A 24,658-nucleotide genomic window follows, 5' to 3' on the forward strand; every position below is an offset into this window, starting at 1 on the left:
TCAAGTGGCATTTGCAGAAGTCCAGTTATGAGAACCGAAGCCTCTGCCTGCCCATCGCGGCAGTGAGCTGCCTTGGAAGCCAGTCCTCCAGCCTCATTCAAAGCCTCTGGTGACTACCTACCTCCCGGATGACACTTTGACCGTCATCTTCTGAGAGAGACTGGGCTAGACTCACTCATGTCAGTCACCCCCGAGTTCCTGATGCGTGGAGGTTGCGTGAGACAATAAGTGACTATTGTTTTAACAAGAGCGGTCCCTCCAGCTCTGGGTGCCAAGGCTGAAATGGGGGTTGTTGTTGTTTGTGTGCTTGTTTCTGAGGCCCAATCTCACTCTAGCCCAGGCTGGCCTGCAGCTCACTCTGTAGGCCAGGCTGACCTCAAATTCATGATACTCCTCCTACATTAGCCTCCTAAGTGACGGGATTAAAGGCATGTGCCACAATGCCTGGCTTGAAATGAATTTTGACCTCAACATTCCTGTTGGAAGCAGAAGGGAACAGTTTATTTGGATAGGTGACAGGGTGCACATTGATAAAAGGTCTTAACACAATGTCTGGGTGCCTCTAACAACTGGAAGTCTCCGCGATTGTCTTGAGAAGGCCGTACCAGAAAGAAGCCTTGTGAGTGGACGTGTCCTCTAGAGAAATCTTCCAGTCAGTCAGCTGTGACAATATAGCTTGGTTCTGATCTGGTTCATTTTAAGATATTTATTTATTTATTTTGTTATTTTTCAAGATACGGTCTTGCAGCCCTAGAATTCACTATGTAGTCTCAGGCTGGCCTTGAACTCACAGTGATCCTCCTACCTCTGCCTCCCAAGTGCTGGGATTAAAGGTGTGTGCCACCACGTCTGACCTGTTTTACCTAAGACTTCTGCCCCCAAGAGAAAGCTGAGTGGAGAGTTTTCTCTTGCCTCTACTTCCCTACCTCCTTCTCCATACTAGCTGACCTAGCCAGCTGTATACATTTAACATGACCAAGTCAAGAGAAGTTTGATGGATGCTACTTGGGACTAGCCCCTGGGATTTTTGAGGTGTCTCCAGTACCTAGAAGTATGCTCTTGGGAAGGCAGCAGTTTCATGGGGGCAGATTGTCGGGTATCTTGCAAATGGTTTTTCTCACGCTACCTGGAAGTTGGGCGTCTTGGAAAACCTCCCCCAGAGAGAGGGTGTTGAACCTGAGACCTCCCCTGGCTCTGAAATTTAGAGGATGGTTTCTACTCCAAGGCAGCTTCTCAATAGGGACTTTAGGGTCCAGGAAAGAGAGAATGGTGGCAAAGACAGAAGTGCCTTGGATGAGGCATTGAGTTGCAGTATATCAAGGTCACAGTGTAAGCCGATGGATCAGAGTCTTGACTATTCCACATTGGTTTGGTTTCCCCGAAGGGGATTTATTGACACAAAAAAAAAGTGTCTAGAGATAGGGTGACCTCAGGAACCGTAGAGACCCTGTTGCAGTCAGGTTCGCATTGCTGGCAGAAATCATCTGACCAAGAGCAGATTTTGGGAAAAAGGGGTTTATTTTGCTTTACAGGCTTGAAGGGAAGGTCTATGATGGCAGGGGGAAATGATGGTATGAGCAGAGGGTGGACATCACCTCCTGGCCAACAGAAGGTAGACAACAGCAACAGGAGAGTGTGCCAAACACTGGCAAGGGGAAAGTGGCTATAAAACCTGGAAGCCTGCCCCCAACAATACACTGCTTCCAGGGGGCATTAGTTTCCAATTGCCATCAGCTGGAAACCTAGCATTCAGACTATCTAAGTTTATGGGGGACACCTTGATCAAACCACCACAGACTCTAAACATGAACTGGTTCCACTCCCCCCTGAGTGCATATCTCTTGTGTTCTCTAATCTGGGCATTCTCTCTCTCTCTCTCTCTCTCTCTCTCTCTCTCTCTCTCTCTCTCTCTCTCTCTCTCTTTCTCTCTCTCTCTCTCTCTCTCTCTCTCTCTCTCTCTCTCTCTCTCTCTGTGTGTGTGTGTGTGTGTGTGTGTCCCTGCATCTGAAAAAGCAGAATGACTGCAGTCATTCCCACACACGTGGCATGTAAAAATCCCAAGGGAGAATTCCAACTGTCCTGACTTGCGTCGTCCTCCAATCTTGAGCTACCAGTGGCAGAAGCCACTTCAGAACCCTTGGGAATGAGTGCAGAAGAGTTGCTCCCCCAAAGGGTTTATGTCTTACCTACAAGTGGGAACAGCGCTGCCCTGATGAAGCACCCGCCACCTGTCTACCCCAAACCATCAAGTTCAGTACAAGTGCAATATTCACTCTGATAACAACCCTTGGCCAAGGAATAGGGTGATGTTTGACCTAAGCGTGAGTTGGGATCTTTGGCTGGGTGGGCATGGCGCTGTGCTTGAGCTGTGTGTGTGTGTTCATTTTCTGCTGAATAAAGATACTCTTTGGAGAAAAATGATCTCTGAAAGCTAAGTGATGGCTTTGTGGGTGTAGCTTGGACACCATTCTGTTAAAAATACAGGTTCTGGGCTGGAGAGATGGCTTCATGGTTAAGCGCTTGCCTGTGAAGCCTAAGGACCCTGGTTCGAGGCTCAATTCCCCAGAACCCACGTAAGCCACATGTACAAGGTGGCACATGCATCTGGAGTTCTCTTGCACTGGCTGGAGGCCCTGGTGTACCTGCGCCCTTTCTCTCTCTCTGCGTCTTTCTCTCTGTCTGTCACTCTCAAATAAATAAGTAAATAAAATAACTAAAAAAAAAAAAATACAGATTCTGTTTTGGGTGCTGGGGAACAGTCCTGAACTCCTGCATTTCTAGCAAGTTCCCCCAGTGATATGAACACCACCCATTCGTGGACCACGCTTCGTGTCCCCCGAATTCTTAGGAATCCTCTTTCAGGCTGCATAGATAGAGATGGAGAGTAGAAAGAACACTGACTTGTTGCCATAGAATCGAGTCAAAATACAATCTCAGACGTGAAGAGCATAGAAGTCATTTGTCCCTTCAGAAGCCCCTGCCCAGTTTCGATGGCCAGGAGGACCCCCCCGCCGCCGCCCCCGCCCCCCCCACCCGTGTGGGTGCTTGCATTGCCTCTGCCAAGACCCCCTCTCTTCTTGGGGATACCTTGGAGAGCGAGTGGCACTGAAAAGCGACAATTGATGCACAAGCCTCCAGAAAGAGTTAAGCCTCTGGGATGCAGAGTCTGCCAGTCACAGGCAGATGTAGAAGGGGGGGGGTTGACCTGGTTCCAAGGGTTAATACTATTTTGTTTTGCAGGACTATTTGTTATATCAGGTTAGAGCAGGCAGGAGGTCATGGGGGGTCGGCGCCCCCCTCCCGTCAGCGCCCCCCTTCCCCGTTCTCTTCTCCATTTGCAGTCTCACTGCCTCCTTTAATCCGATGACCCCAGACACTAAGCTTTCCTTGGGGTTTTCTTGCCAGGACCCCGGACTCCTTGCAGCCGACGCCAGTCTCTCCCGGCTGGGCCCTCAGAGGCCGGCGGCGTGCGAGCTAAAAGGCACTTTGTGCGAGGAGAACCTTCCCTAGCAATTTGTGCTGCGGTTTCTTTGGCGAGGAGCAGATGGAGAAAAGGGTCCTTTGTCCCCCGCTTTTTTTTTTTTTCCTGTTTCTTCCTTTTATTTCTTATTGCATAACATTTATTTCTCTTCTTCTCCTCCTTCCGGTCCTGGCCTTTATTGGCTTTTCTTTTTTTTTTTTTCTGTGAGCAGAGACAGACACACATCCTCTCAAGTACTCTTTTTCCCCCTTACTATTAAAATTCCACCTCATGAAATAGCATGGGGATAAGGGCAGCTTGACCAAACTTCCAATCCAAGCTTTGCACCTGGACTTTAGGACAGATGGACAACAGGCTGAGATTCTATTTTTTTTTTTAATTTATTTGCAAGGGTGTGGGCAGGAATGGATGTACCAAGGCCTCTAGCAACTATAAACGAACTCCAGACACATGTGTCACCTTGTGCATCTGGCTTTACATGGGTACTGAGAAATCAGACCAGGGTCATTAAGCTCTGCAGACAAGTGCCTTAATCACTGAACCATCTCTCCAGTCCCAGGCTGAAATTCTTTAGCCCCACCTCTCCCCCACCAAGATTCAGTTTCCTTTGCAAAGAATCCAGCCTTATGGGTTCATTGTCAAAAGCTGGCCAAGCTCAAAATGTATGCCAAGTGTAACGCCTGGTGTGCAGTGAGGGACCAAGACATACTAGTTTTTCCATGCCCTAAGTATCTCTCCTCATTTCCTCGCCTAGGTGTCTCTTCTTGATTTACCCATGTCTCTTTATTTTTTGTTTGTTTTATTTTTATTTATTTATTTGAGAGTGACACAGAGAGAGAATGGGCACATCAGGGCCTCCAGCCACTGCAAATGAACTCCAGATGTGTGCGCCCCCTTGTGCATCTGACTAACATGTATCCTGGGGAATCAAGCTCCGAACCGGGGTCCTAGCTTCACAGGAGAGCGCTTAACCGCTAAGCCATCTCTCCAGCCCTACCCATGTTTCTTTTAATAGCTTTATTTCACTTTTCTGAAAGATTCGCCCCTTCTGAGAGCATGGTGGTCTTACAATATTGACCTGGTCTGCCACCTAGGAGCCAGCCATGGGGAGGTCCCCGAGACTCCTGAAGCCTGAGCCACCTCCCCTGCAGCACTGCTAGGGTCTTACAATATTGACCTGGTCTGCCACCTAGGAGCCAGCCATGGGGAGGTCCCCGAGACTCCTGAAGCCTGAGCCACCTCCCCTGCAGCACTGCTATGGTGTGTGAGGAGGAAGAGCAGGACACAGCCTAGTGACCATTGCTTCATGTCCCTGCTGTCTCTCACTCCCTCTCAGCCAGGCAGGTCTTATTTCCACTGCCACTAAAAGTGCTTGTGTGACAAGCTAGCCTGTTACTACAAACTTCTCTGCAGAGCCATTTATTTATCCATCTTCCATCCGTCCATCCATTGATCCACCCAGCATCATCTATCTATCATTTTCCTATCTCTTTCTCATCAGTTCATCTGGTATCTGTCTATACATCTATCCAGCATCTTCTGTCAGTTCATCTTTCCATGACCTATCTACCTACTCATCCATTCATCTACCCATCCATCCACCCATTGTCCATTCATCCAGCATCTCTCTCTCTCTCTACCTACCTATCATTTATTTTATTCAGACTGGCTGTATAATAAATGTGGCTGATCATGCCTTACAATAAAATCCTGTTTGATTATTCCAGAAACCTAAGAAAACCAATAAGACAGCAACATAATTCATCCTCCTTGTCCTGTTCAGCTCTCACACACAGTGAGGAGAACAGCTTTGGCCTTGGGGTCAGGACTAACATGGCTGGGTGGCTCAGTGATTCCTCCGGATCCAGAGATGCTGTGGTTGTCTCAAAGGGGATGAGGGGGCTGGAGAGATGGCTTAGCAGTTAAGCGCTTGCCTGTGAAGCCTAAGGACCCCGGTTCGAGGCTTGGTTCCCCAGGACCCACGTTAGCCAGATGCACAAGGGGGCGCACGCGTCTGGAGTTCGTTTGCAGAGGCTGGAAGCCCTGGCGCGCCCATTCTCTCCCTCTCCCTCTATCTGTCTTTCTCTCTGTGTCTGACGCTCTCAAATAAATAAATAAATAAATAATTTTTTAAAAAAAAGGGGGATGAGGGAGAGAGCCTCAAATAGAGCAGCTGGTCTCTTTAAAATTAGGCTTGGAGTGTTCATTTGCTAATGAATTTTATTTTGTTGGGCAAACAGCTCTATTTGAAAGATGAGGAAAGCCAGGTGCTTTGCCCCCACCACCATGGTGATATCAGCCTAAGACTCAATGCATCTGAGTTTCCTCGCCCAAGAGGTAGATGCCAAATGGCCAAGGAAGCTCAACTGACAATTTTTTAAAGTACTAGCTTAGCTATACATTTTAATTACTCATTTATTTGCACATAGGAAGAGACCAGAGAGAGAGAATGGGTGTACCAGGGTCTCTAGCCACTGCAAACAAACTACAGACGCATGCATCACTTTGTGCGTATGGATTTATGTGGGTACTGGGGGATCGAACCCAGTTTGTTACGCTTTGCAGGCAAGCACCTTTACCACTGAGCCATCTCTCCAGCACAGGTTACACATATTAAGTGCTAAAGAAAAGTACACAGGGAGATGTCTTCTCTTGCTAGCCATAGAATGAAGAGGTGATCTCTCACTTGTATTATTTTTTAACTTATTTGCAAGGAGAGAGAGAGAGAATATGAATGGGTGTACCAGGACCTCTAGCCATTGCAAACAAATTCCAGATGCATGAACCATTTTGTGTATCTGGCTTTTCATGGGTACTGGAGAATCTAACCCAGGTCATTAGGTACTGCAGGTATGCACCTTAGCCTCTGAGCCGTCTCTCAAGCCCTATCCCTTGTAACTGTATTCAGTTCTTTCCATAAACTAGGCGATGCAATAATAATTAAATGGATACTCCCTTTTAATCCAAGGACAACTCTATAGGGCCTGTGCTAGAGAGTAAAGAGAGCTGGGGCTACCAGACATGGATGCAATGCTGGGGTCTGCCTGCAGTGGAGGCTGCTCCTCTGGTAACTGATGGACAAAAGCACAGTGAAAAAGCAAGGCCAGCCGGGCTTGTGTTGTGTCTCCTCCAGGGCTGAGTCTTCACTTTCTGTTTTACGGTGAGCACCAGAGGAGAGCAAACGACTTTAACATCTAACCATTTTAACTTGTGAATCCTTTCTTTGTTGTTATTTGTTTTTCGAGGTAGGGTCTCACTCTAGCCCAGGCTGACCTGGAATTCACTATGTAGTCTCAGGGTGGCCTCGAACTCATGCTGATCCTCCTACCTCTGCCTCCCAAGTGCTGGGATAAAAGGCATGTGCCATCACACCTGGCAAGTTATAAATTCTTGGGTGGAAGTTGTACCATGATAAGTACTTTTCAAACTGGGTCCCCCAGAGCTCAAAATGTTCTGAAATTCTTCAGCTGTCCCCCTTATGACATAGCCAGAGGTCATCATTGCAATGTGATGTTAAGCAAATCTAACTTCATGTTCTAGGGTGACCCAGTCTAGTCATTATGTGACCTCATGGAAGTGACTTTCCTTCATGGACTCTCAGCTTTCTGGTCTGTAAAAGGAAAACAGAAATAAAAAGTTATAGCTACACATTAAATGGGAAAATGCATTGTCAATGTGAGTTAGAGTCCCTGGCATTTAGTGGTCTGTTAAAAATATTACTGTCATCACCATCACCACCATCCTCACCACCATCATCATCACCACTACCACCTTCATCATCACCATCATCACCACCACTATCATCACCACCATCTTCACCACCATCATCTTCATCACCATCATCATCATTACCATCATCACCATCACTATCACCATCACCACCATCATCATCATCACATAACCATCATCATCACCATCACCACCATCATCACCATCACCACCACCATCACCATCATTATCATCACCACCATCACCATCACCACCACCATCATCACCATCAGCACCACCACCATCATCATCATCATCATCATCATCATCATCACCATCACCATCATCATCACCATCACCATCATCATCACCATCACCATCATCATCACCGTCACCATCATCACCATCACCATCATCACCATCATCGTCACCGTCACCATCATCACCATCATCATCACCATCACCATCACCATCATCATCACCGTCACCATCATCACAATCACCATCATCACCATCACCATTGTCATCACCATCACCACCATCAGTGTTAACAGTGTCAAGGTGAGTGAAGCTCTTTTTAAAGTTCATTTCCCACCTCAAATTACACCACCCCTGCTAATGGCATGGCCTCTTCTGGTTATTGAGCAATGACCAGGGTAAGTTCTCTTTTTAAAAAATTATGTGTGTATATGTGATGTGCATGCATGTGCATATGTGTGTGGGTGCACGTGCGTGTGCAGATGCATGTATGCTTGTGCAAGAGGGCCAAAGGTTGATGTCAAGTGTCTTTCTCAATTACTCCCCACCCTGCTTTTTTGAGGAAGGGTCTTGCACTGAACCCAGAGCTCACCAATTTAGCTAGAAAGCTCCAGGGTTTCTCCTGTCTCAACCTTCCCAGGACTGGGATTATAGGAATGCCTCACCACAACACCCCTGGATTTTACATGGGGATCCAAACTCGGGTCCTCATGCTTCTGTGGCCAGCATGTTACCCACAGAACCATCCCTCCAGCTCCAGGCTGGGTTTTGATGTAAGACATGATGATGTCACTTCCATCCTCAGCACAAGGACGGTTTCATCTTCATTTTGCAGATGAGCAACTTGAGGCAGCCCACCTGACCATTGTTTGAGGAGCACCTACCATGTGCCATCTGCTGTGGCAAGCACTGTGGGTGCTGTGGCCACTGCCATCAGTGAGCAGCTGTGTTGTACTTGGTGGATGGGTGAATGCAGCTTGGTAACACACGAATGAGATGGTTACTGGCACTAGTTAGTGCTGAAGGATCGGCAGCAGAGGTTCATGAAGACAGAGCAGGATGGTGGAGGTGATGGAAAAGTCCTGTGGTGGACAGAGACTGGACAGAGGTGCCCCATAAGTTTCTCTCTGGCTTTCCCAAGCCCTCCTCCAATCCTTTTGTGACGGTGATAGTTAAACATGACCTTGGTGGGCATTCACAGTGAAGAATTGGTAGAGCTGTCACTTCCCAGGAAGCAAGTGCAACCTTGAGGCAGCTCATCTCCAAGGAGAGCTGCAAAAGCCTAGGGTGCCTATAGCTCTTGGTTAGCCATAGGGTAAAACTCTAAGAGACTCGTGGTCATGTCCGCCGTAATGCGAGTGGAAGTGGGTTGTCCCCATCTGAGGCAGCTGTGAAATGTCATGCTTGGCCTGAGAATTAGAAACATAAGCTGTCCATCTCCTGTACTGAGGGGAGCCCTGGAGTGCTATGAGCTGGAACGTCTGAGACTTCGGAGTGTACCAGAAGCTACTAGGGCTCATGTGACCGTGCAGACTCCCAGGAAGGTCTGAAGTAGGGTCTGTGATTCTACACTTCTCACAAGTTCCAGGTGAGCCGAGGGCACTGCTCCACAATGCATGCTTTGAGTATCAAGAACCAGAACCCACTTACAAATACCTGGTGTGGAGCATATTTACTTGTAATTCCAGTGCTGGGGAAGTAGAGACAGTTGGATCTCTAGGGCTGACTGGCCAGCCAGTCTAGCCTAATTAGTTCCAGGCCACCAATAAGAGACCCTGTCTCAAAAAATAAGGGACAGTGACCCTGAGGAATGTTATCTGAGATTGTCCTCTGGCATGCACACACACACACACACACACACACACACCGAATATTCCAGAATAAAGACATATTACGAAGCAGAATTATCTCTGTCTGCTTATGGAAAATTTTTCATCAGATACATTGTCCTTAAGGACCTATTATGGGTTAGACATTGTCCTTAATCTTGTTTTACAGCTGAGGGAACTGAGGCACCAAGAGGTCAAACGTTCTGTCCAACTTGAAGGTAAGCCCTGGCTGTCTGACTTCAGAGTGCACTGGGGCCCCCTCCCCGACCAGTCCCACCTGGAAGATGGGGTCTAGAAGCCTTTGGATGTCACTGTGGTATGAAGAGACTGGTGGCGGTCTCATTTTAAATAGGCACCACCCAGAAATCTTAGGCTCCCCTGCCGGGTGGCCATGATTGGAGGAGTTAGCCTGCAAGACTGAGGTTTCACCCCTCATAAGGAAGCATTCGTGGGCTGGGCCTGGTGGTGTGCCCAGCATTCTGGCAGGCTAAGGAAGGAAAATCATAAGTTCAAAGGCCAGTCTGGGCTGCAGAGGGAGTTCAAGGAGTTCCACTGCCCATGTCCTTTGCAAATTTTGACATGCTCTGTTCTCCCTGTTCTTCGAATACTTCAAACCCAGTGGTCTTGGATAAAAAGAAATATTCAGGGACCTCCAGGACCTCACGGGCCTAATGTTGGATCCCAGGGAACAGCCACGGCTCTGTGAACAGTGGTTCTCACCATACGGAAAAGAGGCTATTGAACAACACACGCCAGGCACCTGTCACCTAGGCCGGATTCGAGGTTATTCAGAATTTCACTGAAACGCAGTGTCCCCGGCACTCACAACCACAAAGTCACCTCTCCACTCCAATTTCATCAGCCACAGCTCCGTGCCCCATATACGTACCCAGCACACCCCGCACAGAAATCCTTCCACTCTCTTAATGCAGAAGTAATAAATAAGCTAGAATGATAAAATATCAATAGAGGTTACCCTCCCCGGCTCCCCACCAACAAACATGAGCTTCCAGAGGGCGAGGGAACTCAGAAGCACCAAGGATTCCCCCCCTCCTCCTCTCTTTATCCCAGAGACCCCTCAGCCTTCTTCCCCCCCCCCCCCCAGGAGACTGTAGGAACTTGGCAAGTCATCTGGACGCCAATCAATCTGTGGCATAACAATTAGCACTTAGGCACCACTCATGCTAAACACACGCTTAGAAAACACTTTAAAAAAAAAACACACAAAAGAGCTGGGGAAGAGGACTCATTGCACCCTGAGCCAGGCAGGCAGCGTGGGGTGGGTGGGGCGGGGTGCCAGGCGAGGAGCTGGTGCGGAGGGAGGAAACAGATCAATGCGGTGAGGAACTGAAACATCTAATACCCTATTATTGACGAGGCCAGAGCACTTTGAGGCGTGTGTTTTCCCCGTGAGCAATTAGTCTGCGAGACCACAGGAGTTAAGCTAACACGGGCAGCACCCCCAGCCCCCGCCCACACCCCCCACCTCCACTCGATGACACTCTCATCTGGTAGCGAGCCCCCCCCAGCAGTGGCGCCAGCCCTACAGCCATAATGGGGCCCATCCGCGGAAGACCGAAGGCTCCAGCCTCCCACAAGGCCCCCGCCCCTGGTACCCTACCCACCCCAGCCACCCCCCAGGCCCCCCCCCCCCCCACCTTCCCCCAAGGCCGGTAACAGAATCCAGTCGACACCGAGTCTGTCTGCGAAGCCTGCGAGCTGCCCAAATTGATTGTAATGGGTTCTCGGGTGCAGAGAGAGCTGCCTGTTTTCTCGCCTCTGCTGTCGCCTTTTGTAAGAAAAAACAAAAAAAAAAAGACCCAGCAGGAGGAAGTGGCTCCTCTTCGGAGAACTGGATGGGAAGACGAAAAAGCAAGCATTGTTGGTTGGTTATTTGACTGCCAAAGACAGCCTTTGTGGGGGAGCGGCTGCCGCTCTCCAGCCTTGGTGGAGGGGATCTGGCTCCTCTGGAGTCTCCTGGCTTAGGTGCAAGCAGGAGATAGCAGAGGGAACTGGTTCTGGAATCTTCTCTAGTGTGTGTATTCTGAGGAAGAAGCTACCAAGGAGGGGGAGGGGGGTGAAGGGCTAGGTGACAGTACTGATCAGGAGCCAGGAAAATGATGACGGCCAGCTAGCATCATGACCACGGGTGGAGTGCGCCACCAGAGCAGTGTTTAAACATAGTCACGAGGGCTTTGGGAGATAGCATTTTACAGCATGGGGAAACTGAGGTAGGGAGCAGCGATGAGGAAATGGTGGAGGCTGTGACTCCTGATTTCATTCATTCCGTACCTGCTCTTGTTTCGTCCTTAAGTTTGGTAGGATGAGAAAGACACAGGCTGCCGTCAGACCTCAAGTGTTACAGATCTCCCTTGTGCTGGGAAAATGGGCTTACAGGATTCTAGACAGAGATTCCTCCCCACAAATAAAACCAAGGGGGAGGGGGGTGTCTAGGGAGATGGCTCAGTGGTTAAGGCGCTTGCCTGCAAAGTTTAAAGACCTGGGTTCGATTCCCCAGTACCCACGGAAAGCCAAATGCACAAAGCGGCACATCTGTCTGGAGTTCCATTGCAGTGGCTGGAAGCCTGTGCTGTCCATTCTATCTGTCTTTCTTCTCTCTGCTTGCAAATAAATAAATAAAAATATGTTTTTCTTTTTAACTTGAACATCCTTTAATTGGTCTCATCTCCATGTTACATTGACGTTCACTCATCACAGCTTGGCTATCTCCAATGCCCACCGTGCCTGGCATAAGTAGGGCCTCAGTCCCTGTCAGTTGCATGGATGATGGCTGAGATGATGGACCACCCCCCCCCATTGTTTCTGCAAATAAAGTTTTATTGGCACACAGCTACACCTGTTTATATGGTGGCTGGCATGCTTAGTACATGGCTCAGACAAGCCTGTGCATCCTATAAGCTTACAAGTATACTCCAGAGAACCCTTAACTACATTAACTAAGTTTTCCATTTCTTGTTTTCTAAAAAAAAGCAAAAAACAAAAAACTATTTATTTGACACACACACATACAGAGAATGGGCATGCCAGGACCTCTAGGCACTGCAAACAAACTTCAGATAACATGAGCCACCATGTGCATCTGGCTTTATGTGGGTACTGGGGAATCGAACCTGGGCCATCAGGCTTTGTAAGCAAGTACCTTTAACCACTGAGCCATCTCTCCAGTCCCTCTTCTGCTTTTTGCATGCTGCAAGTCTATAAGTGCTGAGAAGCCTAGGAAGTTTCTACCATGTAGACGGGTGCTTGGATGAAATGACTGATATTCATCCTTCTCTGGGGGCAGAGCCTTTGGTAGAACCTCCCACACTGTTGTGGCTTGACCGTGTGACTTGTTGGGGGTAATGGGTAAGAAATTTAACGCAAATAGAGGTCTGCAAATGTGGTTATTGTGCAGCCAATGACAGCTGTGGCACCTCCTCCTTTTGGGAGGTGTGCAAGTAAACTCAGCAGTGGCCGCGTCAACCAGACAGCCCGCCACCCGGAGGGCTGACCACCATACTTGAGTGAGACAGCTATGCTTGAGGGGCAGCGCTAGCTACTGGCATCTCAAGATAATAGATGGTTGTTGTTTAAAGTCCTCATGTTTTGGGTTAGTTGTCACATGGCAGTAACTCTTGCATGCACGCCTAGCAGAGTGCAGAAAGTTCTTACCAGGTTCTGCATTCACCCACCTGTAGAAATAGCCAGGGGAAGCGTGTTGAGAGCAAGATTCTTCTATGTGGGGGTCAGGCAGGTTTTGTACATGTAACCGTTTGGGAGCTTTTCTTTATTTAGGGAAAGTAGACAGGGTCATGAACTGGAGGTGACATGCCAACCTGAAGGAATTTTCTTGCTAGACACAATCCCAAAGTGTTAGAAATAATCACACCGGAGCCGGACATGGTGTCTCACAACTGTAATCCCAGCACCCGGGAGGCAGAGGTAGGAGGATTTCCGTGAGTTCGAGGCTACCCTGAGAGTACATAGTGAATTCCAGGTCAGCTTGGGCTAGAGTGAGACCTTACCTCGAAAAATAAAAGAAGAGAGAGAGAAAGAAGAAAAGATAGAAAGAGGGAGAAAGAAAGAAAGAAAGAAAGAAAGAAAGAAAGAAAGAAAGAAAGAAAGAAAGAAAGAAAGAAAGGAAGGAAGAAAGAAAGAGGGAGAGGGAAAGAAAGTGTCACACTTTGGGAAGCTGGGCTGAACCCAGACAGTTTGGCCCATGACAAAAACAGTTGGTTGCATGTCACAGCCTATGATTCAGATAAATGGAAGTTCCTATATGTTCTTAAAGGTTTCTTCCCTCTCTTTTCCCCACTCTTCCCCATTCTCTCCATCCTTACCTCCTACTTCACGTTGTCAGGCTTCCCTTTATTACATTGAGTTTGGGGTATGGTGTCAAGTGGGTGGGTACATCCAGCACAGCAGGAGGAGGTGTGGAAAATGCAGTGTAAGTAGTCCCAGGGACGGTGGCCGACTTCAGTGTTCACAAGACACTATGACCCTTCTTGTCCCCCTGGCACTGGTGGGAATTTCTCCCTTCCGCTGGGGTGAAATCTTTAAAGTGAGGATCCAGGCAGAAACAGGGGATGGAGCCCTGAAGTCTCTAGGGGCCCAAGCACCAAAGGAAAGGAAATGGGAACAACATCAGAAAGAAAACTGGGGTTCCTCCTCCTCCACTCCCTGAGCAGGACCCAGGCTTCGGGGTGGCAGGGGATGACATGATAACTCTGTTTCTCCAAGACTAAGGCAAGGAAGGGTGGATCTGCCAACCCCCAAGGTCTGGGTGCTCTGGTTATAGCGTGGGAGGATGGACTCACGTGTAGGCCACCGTCAGGGTGACGTGAAGCTGAACAGCATGTGCGAATGCATATGATTGAAGGAAGTGGAGTGGAGGTGCTGGGGACACAACATCATCAGTGAAGGGACCAAAGTGACGCCATGACAGGCTCCAGCAAGGTGCCACCCTAACTAGGCCTAAGTTTCAGTTGCCCAGAGAGGTAGGCAAGACTTCTGGGAAAAAACCGCAGACAAAGGGTGGGCTGTTAATCAACAGTGACCCTGGCATGTGGCTGGAGAAGATGGCCGCCATTTTGCGCTCTGGGGGCTGAGTCAGCTCCTGGAGACCTGTCCGAACATGTCCCTCTCACGTGCTTTTGCCCCAACCAATCAGAGACGTACAACTGTAACCGCTGCCTGCCTAGCCAATCACAATCAGAAGATTACCTAACCCGCCTGGAATTCCCTTAGTGGTGCCCCTCTCGGTGGCCATTTTGTATGAATGGCTGACCCCTGCATGCTGGCTGATTCAGCAGAATAAATGCTCTTTGTTTTTACATACTATTTGAGTCTGGGGTCTTTCTTCAGCCATTCTTGGACCCTTACAATCAGTGTTTCGTAGGGTTGGGCCAAGACATCACTTTGAGGGCAGCTGGGGACACAACTCTCCTAGGAACAGGGCTCTGGTGGAGGAGGACTTCCCTAGAGTAGCTCGTGGGTACTGGTTATCTGTTTCCAACCTGGCTGTCCCCCATGGACGTTGGGATTCTCTGTGCACCAACAACGCAATGCACTTGTGAGCTCATTTCCTAGTAGCAAAACAAGGCAGCCTAGGTGACCTGAAATGACAGACATTTATTTTCTGATGGTTCTGGAAGTCAGAGATCTTAAATCAAGGTGTCAACAGCTCTTTCTGAAGGCTTGGGGGCTGAGGGAGAGTTTGTTTCACGTTGGTTATGGGTTAAATATGAAATGTCCCTTACTGGCTCATGGACAAGCTGGTGGCATTATTTTGGCAGACTGTGAAACCTTTCACTGAAGGTGGTAGGTCTGTAAGAGTGAGTCTTTGAGGACTCTGCCTGTCTCTGGCTCTTGTATTCCTGCTTTTTCTGGTCCACTGTGATATAAGCAGCCTTCCCGAAATGCTTCCACCATCATGAACTGAGAGCTGATTTGCTGTGCCTTCCTCGTACAGATGGACTGAAGCCACGAGCCAAAAATCAAGCTGTCCTGCCTCGAATTGTTTCTGTTGGGTGCTTTGTCCCAGCAACACAAAATGTGATGCAAATGCTGTCGTCTTTCTCTTAGCACATGTTGGTGTCAGGGGCCCTGGACATTCCTTGGCCTGTAGAAGTGTCACGCCATTCTCAGTTCCCATCACCACATCCACCTGTCCCCCATGTGTTCTCAAGGTCTGTTCCTGTACCTGTCGGCCTACCTTTGTCCTTGTCTTCTACAGGCATTTGTCATATTATGTTAGGCCCCATCCTGATGACCTCATCTAAACTTGAGGACACCTATGAAGATCCTGTTCCCAAATAAGGTCACATCTACGAGGACATGAGCTAGAACCTCTGTGTGTCTTTGGGGGTGGGGAGGGTGGAGGGAGTGGTGTCACAATTTGATCTAGAACTATGTAGAAGTAAGACCCCAGGACACAGCATGCATGGTCACAGGTTCAAAGCCAGCTTGGACTACAGAGTGAGTTTCAGGGACAGCCTCTATTGCAAAGGAAGACCCTGTGTGGTGGCTTGAATAGACAGCCCCCAAAATATTCTGTATTCTATTACTCTGTAGTTTGCATCTGCAGCCACGTGGCTGGAGGCGGCATCCCCTGGCAGATCTTAAGGTGTTGGTAGTGGGTTTGCGGTTTAAATCTAAAGATGTGCAAAGTGTGCCTAGCTGGAGTTCCTGAAGTGTGCTGGGCTATGTGGCTTTTGGCTTTTGGCTTGTGCTTCTCTCTCTCTCTGCTTGGACCTGTGAAGAGAGGCCAGCTTCCTCTGCCATTATGAAACTTCCCCTGGATCTGTAAGCTTCAATTAATATCCCTTCCTCCATAACTGTATCTGGTCTGGAAGTTCATCTCAAGAAACCTGAAGCTGTCTTCTGCACCCTGGCTTGAGAAAATAAAAGGGAAAGGAGAAGAGAAAGAGAAAGAAAGGCAGTGCGGTGTACCTCCATTGGGAAGATGTTCTCAACACATGGTATTTCAGAGCGAGAGCTCATGGGGGGGGAGGGGAGGAGTGGAAGGGATGGATCTTGAATAAGCTCACACAGGAAGGAAAGAGCCAGGTCCAGATTAGAAATTGGAAATAGAGTGTAGTGGGATTTCTCATAGCTAGTCATTTCACCCTGGAAAAGGAGGGAGTGTGCAGTCATGTGGCCTGAGGCAAGCCAGATGGACGAGTGGGGCATAGACCCCTGGCACCTGCCCCAGAGAAAGGGAACTCTGGTTAATGACTTCTAAGCAGAAAGGCAGTCACTTCTAAGTCCGAATTAGCAGCTTGAAAGTGTCAAAAACGAGCACCATGTGCCTGCTGTTAAAAGTCTTTGAAAAAATACCACACTTCAGAATGTATGCCTCATCTGATGGAGATCACAACTGTACATGTCTCCCTCATGAGAAAATGGCATGAACATGTTCTCCCTTCCAGGGAAGATGCTAGAAGGTGCCCATAGGGTGGACATGATGGTAGACTCATTTTAGCTTGTAAGAGATAGACTTGGCAGATGAAGCCTAGATACCACATATATACTACACATTATTCTCTCTCCTTCCATTGCCCATGACAGACATTACTAATAGATCGTGATGTTCTTATCTTCATACTCCTGTCACGACAGACATTACTAATCTACTGTGATGTTTGTTTCTTCACACTCCTGCCAAAGCCTCATGTGTGAAGATATTGGACTAGACTGATAATACCAGAAGTGAGGTCTCCTAACCCTTCCGACCTTGAGTGATGAAGGAAATCCAAGGACAACTGGGAATACAGGGAACAGGGCATCCATGAATGGATATTACTCAACTGTTGCTGTCGGCAGAATGGAAATAAACCATTGTTCAATTTTCTAGAAGGTTTACAGCAAAGATGCAAATTACTTACCAAGTGTCAGTATATGGGGGTCCATTCATTTCTATGGAATGCACCAAACAGGAAGCCATTTTAGACTTTGTGGGTTATGCACTTCTTGTCCCAAGTCCTCAATTCCATCATTGGAGTAAAAAAGCAACATAGACCACACACAAATTCACAATGCTGTGTTTTGATAAAACTTTATTTATAAGAGCAGGGACCAGTTTTCCAAAAGAAATGCTAGTCCTTTCTTTAATTGGCCCCACTGTAGCCCCGGCAGCAAATTCATAGAGCAGTAGGGTGACATCTTCATGCAGAAGGAACTGTTTGCTCTCAGAAGGAAACCACATGCCTGGTGTTGGGCAAATACTGAGTGTTTCACACTGTCTGGGACAGGGCTACAGCCAGTAGCTACACCTATGCTTCTCACGTTCAGGTTTTCTAAGATATGTAGTAGCATTTAGTGACTTTTTCTGTTGTTATCTTTCTCCTTTTTGCCATATCAATTTTGCATACAACAGAGATGGAAACCATGTGGCATGCCTGTGGAGGTTCCCCACGGCTGCACTCAGGGCAGACATCACTAATGGATCTCTCTCTCTGAGCTCAGATGTAATGGAGACTTGTTCCTAACACACAGCAGTCACAACCAATCCATCACAGACAACCCTCAAAATAAAATGAACTTGCTAGGAAAATAAGAGTAGAGACAGAGAAGTGACTGAGGTCTTAGTGTAGACAAATTCAAAAGGTGTCCCAATTACAATACCTAATCCGCTCACATTCTAGTCTCTAGTCTCTAGTCAGATTGGTTTTTTTTTTTTTTTTTTCTTTTTCTTCGAGGAAGGGTTTCACTCTAGCTCAGGCTGACCTGGAATTCACTATGTAGTCTCAGGGTGGCCTCAAACTCATGGTGATCCTAATACCTCTGCATACTGAGTGCTGGGATTAAAGGCGTGCGCCATCACACCTGGCTCCACACAGCTTTTATAGACTTACAGTGGGCCCACCCCAGGGTGTGTCCTTGATGAGTTGCCTACTTTCAGAGGTGGTCCCACATTTTCCATTTTGGGGGTCCCTAGAGCTACTTTGTGGCTGCTTCCTGGGGGATCTCTGTGGAGCTTCTCCAGCTAAGCTGGAAAGAATGTCATTCAGCATAGATAATCCTCATGATGCCCCAGAGTTTGAAGCCAGACTCACCAAAGCATCCAGTTTTCTGAGCATCAGGCCCAGGGCCCAAGTGGACATCTCTGTCCAGCTTTTGTCTGCTAGTGGAACGACTTGGGTCCATGTAGAAATGGAGCCTGCAAGAACGTTGCCTCTTGGGCTGGAGAGCTGGCTTAGCAGTTAAAGCACTTGCTTGCCTGTGAGGCCTAAGGACCCAGGTTCTATTCTGTAGGTACCTCGTTAGCCAGATGCACAAGGAGGCATATGTGTCTGGAGTTCATTTGCAGTGGTTGGGGATCCTGACACACCCATTCTCTCTCTCTGCCTCTCTGTCTTTCTCTTTCTCTCCAATAAATTAATAAAATAAAATAGTATATTATTTTAAAAAAAGAACGTTGCCTCATAATGGCTCTGGTCACCTTGCATTGCGGAGGAGAAATGGGCTTTTAATACCCTCCTGTGGCCCTTCTTAGCACCTCCCTCTGATTTGATCTAGCAAAGTGAAGAAAGGTCAGGTGTGGGGGGAGGTTCTCTGAGAGTGAGTGGCCTTGTCAACAGGCACTTTCAGCCTGTAACGAGAGGCAGGGTGGTTGGGCAGTCAGGAAGCTCACCTGGAAGAGATTTCAGGAGACACTTTCTGTGTTGACAGGTTGGGGAAGCCCACTGGGGGCTGTTATAAAGCAGTTATTTACTCCTGCACAATCTTGATGGCCTTCTTATTAGGGGCCATGGAGAGAATTTCTGGCATTGAAAAATTAGCAAAAAAAGAGGCAGGGTGAAGGGGGTTGCTGTGTGGTGGCACATGCTTTAATCCTAGCACTCTGGAGGCAGAGGAAGAAGGGTTGCTGCAAAGTCTCGAGGCTAGCCTGAGACTACACAGTAGTTCCAGGTCAGTCTGGGCTACAATTAGACCCTACATAAAAACAAACAAACAAAAAAGAATTAGCAAAAAGAATAGAGGGGTGGGAACTTTAGCATTTTGGGGGCTAGACTGGGTTTTCTCTGAAATCCTGTGTAACATGTTTTGATTCATTCTGCTTGGAGTGTCCATTGAGCCTGAAGTAACCCAGGGTGTCAGGAGGACCCTGGGGCCCAGGTGGATTCTGGCTTTCACTGCTTCCATTTCCCAGTTTCACCTTCAACTAGATTCCTTTCTGGGCTCCTCTGGGCTCTTGCAGACTCAAGCCTTTTTCATGGAGAAAAAAGGTTGTCAAGCTTCCAGGAAGGTCTATGTTTCCAAGCCCAAGTCCAACAGGTGTTAAACCCACTTCCCAGATTCCCAGCTAGGACTCTGGTGTGGCCCACTAGGCCATTTGGCCAGTCAAGAGCCCATCTCTGGGGTCAAGGACTGTGGTGCAGACCAACCCACAAAAACTGGGCTGTATTGTCTGTCCCTGCAGTTAGGGGTGGGAGCCCAAATTGGGCTATTGGCCTGAGGGTGGGGTACAACTGGGTGACATCTGGACTTCTTCCTTTACTCACTTTGGGTTGGGTCACGTTGTAGAGTCCATAGGACCAAAAGGAAGACTTTGCTCTGGGTACTAAGAACCTCCAAATCCCATGTGCTCCTGGTTCTGATTATCCCCGAGTGTGCATAGACCCTTCTCAATCCCAGGTCTCTCCCCTGGTCCTCCACCTCAAGGACGGTTATTAAGGTGGTGATGGGATAAACATAGAGTTTCATTGTGGAGAACAGGAGACCCACACGAGGGCACTTAAAGCCTTGGGCTACTGCAAAAAAAAAAAAAAAAAAAGACAAAACCAGGTGGAAAGAGAAGCCAAATGTGAAAGGGCATGTGCAGGCGTTTTATTAAGATAAACACTTCAGGAAGGATATAGGGAGGAGCCGGGCATGGCTGGGGGTGGAGCATCAGCCTGAGATATAAGTCCATCCTCGAGTGAAGGAGAGGAAGGTAGGTGTCCTAGACCACCACCCAGCCTCAGGGAATTCAGCAAGGCCATGGGGTTACAGTGGGGGAACCCGAGTCACTGTCGAGCACCCATGAATTCGCATGTGTCCTAGGACACATGCCTTAGTCTACCTGCCATTTTCTTTTTTCTTTTTTGTTTTTTTGAGGTAGGGTCTTACTCTGGCCCAGGCTGACCTGGGATTCACTATGTAGTCTCAGGGTGGCCTTGAACTCATGGCAATCCTCTGACCTCTACCTCCTGAGTGCTGGGACTAAAGGCGTGCGCCACAATGCTTGGCTGTTTTTTAAATTTTTGAGAGGGAGAGAGAGGGCCTTTTAGCTGCTATGAACAAACTCTAGATGCCTGTGCCCCATTGTGTGCATGTGTGACATGCTTGGGTCACTGCGTCTGGCTGTGTGGGACCTGGAGATTCCAACATGCATTCTTAGGCTTTGCAGGCAAGCACCTTAACCGCTAAGCCACCTCTCCAGCCCTATACTTGCCGTTTTCAGGTACTGGCTAAAGACAGCCTATGGGAACGTGGCCTTGCTCAAGCAAACACAGTGCAGCGCTGGAGTCCTTCCAGCAGTTAGAAGTCTGTAAGAAGGGTTCTCATAACTTCCCCACCCTGCCTCCCATCTGTTAGGGATGGACAGACAGACCTGGATTCAGTGACCTTTATCAGATCCAGGCACAGGGAAGATGGCCAGCAACCCAGGACACTGGCACTGAGTAGACCCAAGGAGCTCTTCGATTTAGTGATAGGAATCTGAAGTCCACGCAGCCAGGTAAATCAGAATATTCCATTGCTTGAAGCACTAAATCCAGGACAGGGGCTGTCAGTGTCTGGGGCCTTACTCCAGTAATGGTTCTAGACAGCTCTCACTCTTCTAAGCATGTGATTGCTCAGGCTCTGGCTAACCTGTGGTGTTCAGTGGGCAGCGCAGGAGCATGCCCACGGATAGAGACGCCTTGTCTCTCAGCCACTGCCGGTGGTGACATAAAGGACACCTTGAGCTGGGTGTACATGTGGAACTCATGCACGAAAATACAGAGAAACTACAGGGACTTATTTTTCCCCAGAAGAGGACTGTGTGGTGGCTCTTTTGCTGAGTCTCCCCCCACCCCACAACCCCCAAACAGTTTCAGATGGGGTCATTTCTGCACAGTCATCACCAAATGGGAAACAATGACACGAGATGGTGACAGGAATGGAGGCTGATGGCCAACATGGGCTTCCTTGGCAGGTGAGGGGAAAGCGGCACCAGCTGAACGGGAAGTGTCTAATTGGAGGGAAGTCACCCGGCTCAAACAGGATGCTGGCAGGATCCGAGGCTGGCCTCCACCGTGGCCTTGGGGCTACTTAAGAGGTGTGAAGGAAAATGGAGCCAGGAAGTAGTCAGAGCTTCCCTGGCTGTTGGACTTTCCATTACAGAAGGGACCACTCGATGCCAGAGACTCATGGGCACTGAACCCGCCCGCATCACACAGCACCCAGCATAGCCAAGGACGCATGTGGCTTCCATAGTGACTGTAACAAATGACCACCAACTTGGTGACTTAAGGCTTAGATTTAGCTGAGAGAGGAGGGGAAGGGTTGCATGTCTCTGATATCAGCTACTTGGGAGGCTGAGGCAGAGGGGTGACAAGTCTGGAGGCAGCCGGGGTTACATAGTCCAGGGCCAGCTGGGTAACCTTAATGAAACCCTATCTCAAGACTTAAAAATGCAATAAAATCATACATTGCCTCCATCCACTTGTGGAGGTGGGAAGGCTGACATCGATTATCTCTGGGTCCAGGAGAAAGGATTGAAGAGGACTTTCTCTCTCTGGGACTCTGCCTTGGCCAGCTCCTGAAGTCTTCTCAAGCTGCTTGACTCATGTCCACACCCTTTAGGCAGATATCTTAAGCCCCCTTTTTCTGATCTTTGTATTTCCTTTGCGCATATCAAGCCTCCTTCAACACAGCCCTTCATTCACAGGGTAGTAACCCCCTGTCATCCCAGATAATCTTCACATTTCAACACCCTTCTTCACATCTGATAAGACTTTTTTGTTTGTTTGTTTGTTTTATCGAGCTAGGGTCTTGCTGTCTTGCTCTAGCCCAGGCTGATCTGGAATTCACTATGTAGTCTAGAGTGGCCTTGAACTCAGGATGATCCTCCTACTTCTGCCTCCCGAGTGCTGGGATTAAAGGCGAGTGAGTGCCACCATGCCCAGCTTGATAAGACTTTTTTTTTTTTTTTTTTAAATTCTGAACCATATAAGAGACATTTACAAGTATAAGGTTGGAGCCATGTTTGGCTTTGGGGAATCAGGTCTCAACTGGCCACATTATCTGGCCCCTGCCTCTTTTAGACTCCAGGCTCCAGCAAGGAGGGGATTTGATCCATTGTGCCTTTGGGGTGGTTACTTCAGCTCTGTGCCTTGGATACTCAATAAATATTGCAGAATGAGGTCTGGAGTGGTGGCTTAGTCATTAAGGCGCTTACCTGCAAAGCCAAAGGACCTGCATTCAAGTCCCCAGGACCCACATAAGCCAGACACCCAAGGGGGATCACGCATCTGGAGTTTGTTTGCAGTGGCTGGAGGCCTTGGCGTGCCCGTTCTCTCTCTCTTTCCCTGCCTATTTCTCTCCCCCCTCTCAAATAAATAAATAAAAAAAAATATATTGCAGGCTGGAGAGATGGCTTAGCGGTTAAGCGCTTGCCTGTGAAGCCTAAGGACCCCGGTTCGAGGCTCAGTTCCCCAGGACCCACTTTAGCCAGATGCACAAGGGGGCACACGCGTCTGGAGTTCGTTTGCAGTGGCTGGAAGCCCTGGCGCGCCCATTCTCTCTCTCTCAGTCTCTCTCTCTACTTGCCTCTTTCTCTCTCTGTCACTCTCAAATAAATAAATAAAAATGAACAACAAAAAATAGATTGCCTAACAAGTGAATTCATGTGAATGAACGTATGCGGCAAGAGGAAAGGGGTTTGCTAGTTAAGGGATATCCCAGGATCTTTTGTGAAGGATGCTGGGTCATGGCCGTCAACTCACGCTCTGAAGGGTGAGTTTCCCAGCATCCCGGTTTCTTGGTTGCACCTACCTTCCTTGTGCAGCTAAAGAGTGGTTCTTTAAAGAGCAGCAGAGAGCTAGCCATAGACTCCCAAGGGCCCCACTACCTCACAGAGTGGTCATGGCGCCTTCATTCATAGCACAGTTTCTGTACTGTGTGTGTGTGCGCGCACGCACGTATGCATGTGCTCCCATGCACTGGGCGTGGCGTACACACATGTAGGTGCGGATGTGGTGGCCTATAAGCTCTCATATGGATGTCGGAGGAAAACATGCTGAGGGCTGTGTCACAGTCCATGGATTAACCCATGAAGGGGTTCAGTTTATGGCTTTATTGGGAGGTGGAACCTAGGAGGCGGGGTCTAGTTGGAGGAAGGAGGCTTTTGGGGGGGGTGTCCTGGGAAGATGTATCTCACCTCCTGTTCCTCCTTCTCTTTGCTCTCCAACCATTGTGAAGTGAGCAAACTTTACTCCCCCCCCCCACCTTCACCAAGATGTCCTGCCTCACGTGACCAAGAGAAGTGGAAGCGAACCATGAGCCCAAAGAAATTTCTCCTCCCTTACCTCTGCTCAGGTCTCTTCACAGCAGCGCAAGGCCTGATGAACAATCATGGACGACAGCCCGTGTTTTGTTCTCACCTAACAAGAATTTCAGAAGGTCGTGTTGAAATCAATTTGACCATTCCTCATACTCCTCTGTGGTGTTCTTGGCTTGGTTCATTTCACATTTAATACCGTCGAGTTACAACACGGCTGTTCTGCCTCTGGGCGGGACACCAAAGGATTTGAGCTGACCACATTCGTCTCCACTTTTATCAAGAAACAAAATGATTTTCTAGAACCTTCCACACAAGATGTCTATTTCTCTCTCATGTCCCAGATGCGCCACAAAGCTAACATAGCTGCAATGAAGGCTGGGGAACAAAAGTATTATTGTTTCAAAAGAAGTACAATTATACTAGTCCTGAAAGCCCATGGAGAGATTGAAGATACAGCTAAGCAGTTAAGGCGCTTGCCTGCAAAGCCTAAGGATCAGAGGTCAATTCCCCAATACCCACGTGAAGCCAGATGCACAAGGTAGTGCATGCATGTGGAGTTCATCTGCAGGGGCTAGAGGCCCTGGTGCACCCATTCTCTCACTCTACCTGCCTCTTTCTCATTCTCAAATGAATAAGTAATTTTTCTTTTTTAAAAAAGAAAGATGATGGTTGGGGATGGTCTTAAAAGTTAAAAAAAAAAAGGGTTGGGAGGCGGACCAGTCAAGGTATATGCCTATAACTAACCGTGGCATTCAGGAGGCTGAGGCAGGAGGATATTTAGGTACAGGTCAGCCTGGGAAACATTAGCAAAAGACAGACAGAGAGAGAGGCAAGAGAAAAGGAGAGGGAAGA

This window comes from Jaculus jaculus, chromosome 13 (genome assembly GCF_020740685.1).
Source record: "Jaculus jaculus isolate mJacJac1 chromosome 13, mJacJac1.mat.Y.cur, whole genome shotgun sequence".
Classification (NCBI taxonomy): domain Eukaryota; kingdom Metazoa; phylum Chordata; class Mammalia; order Rodentia; family Dipodidae; genus Jaculus; species Jaculus jaculus.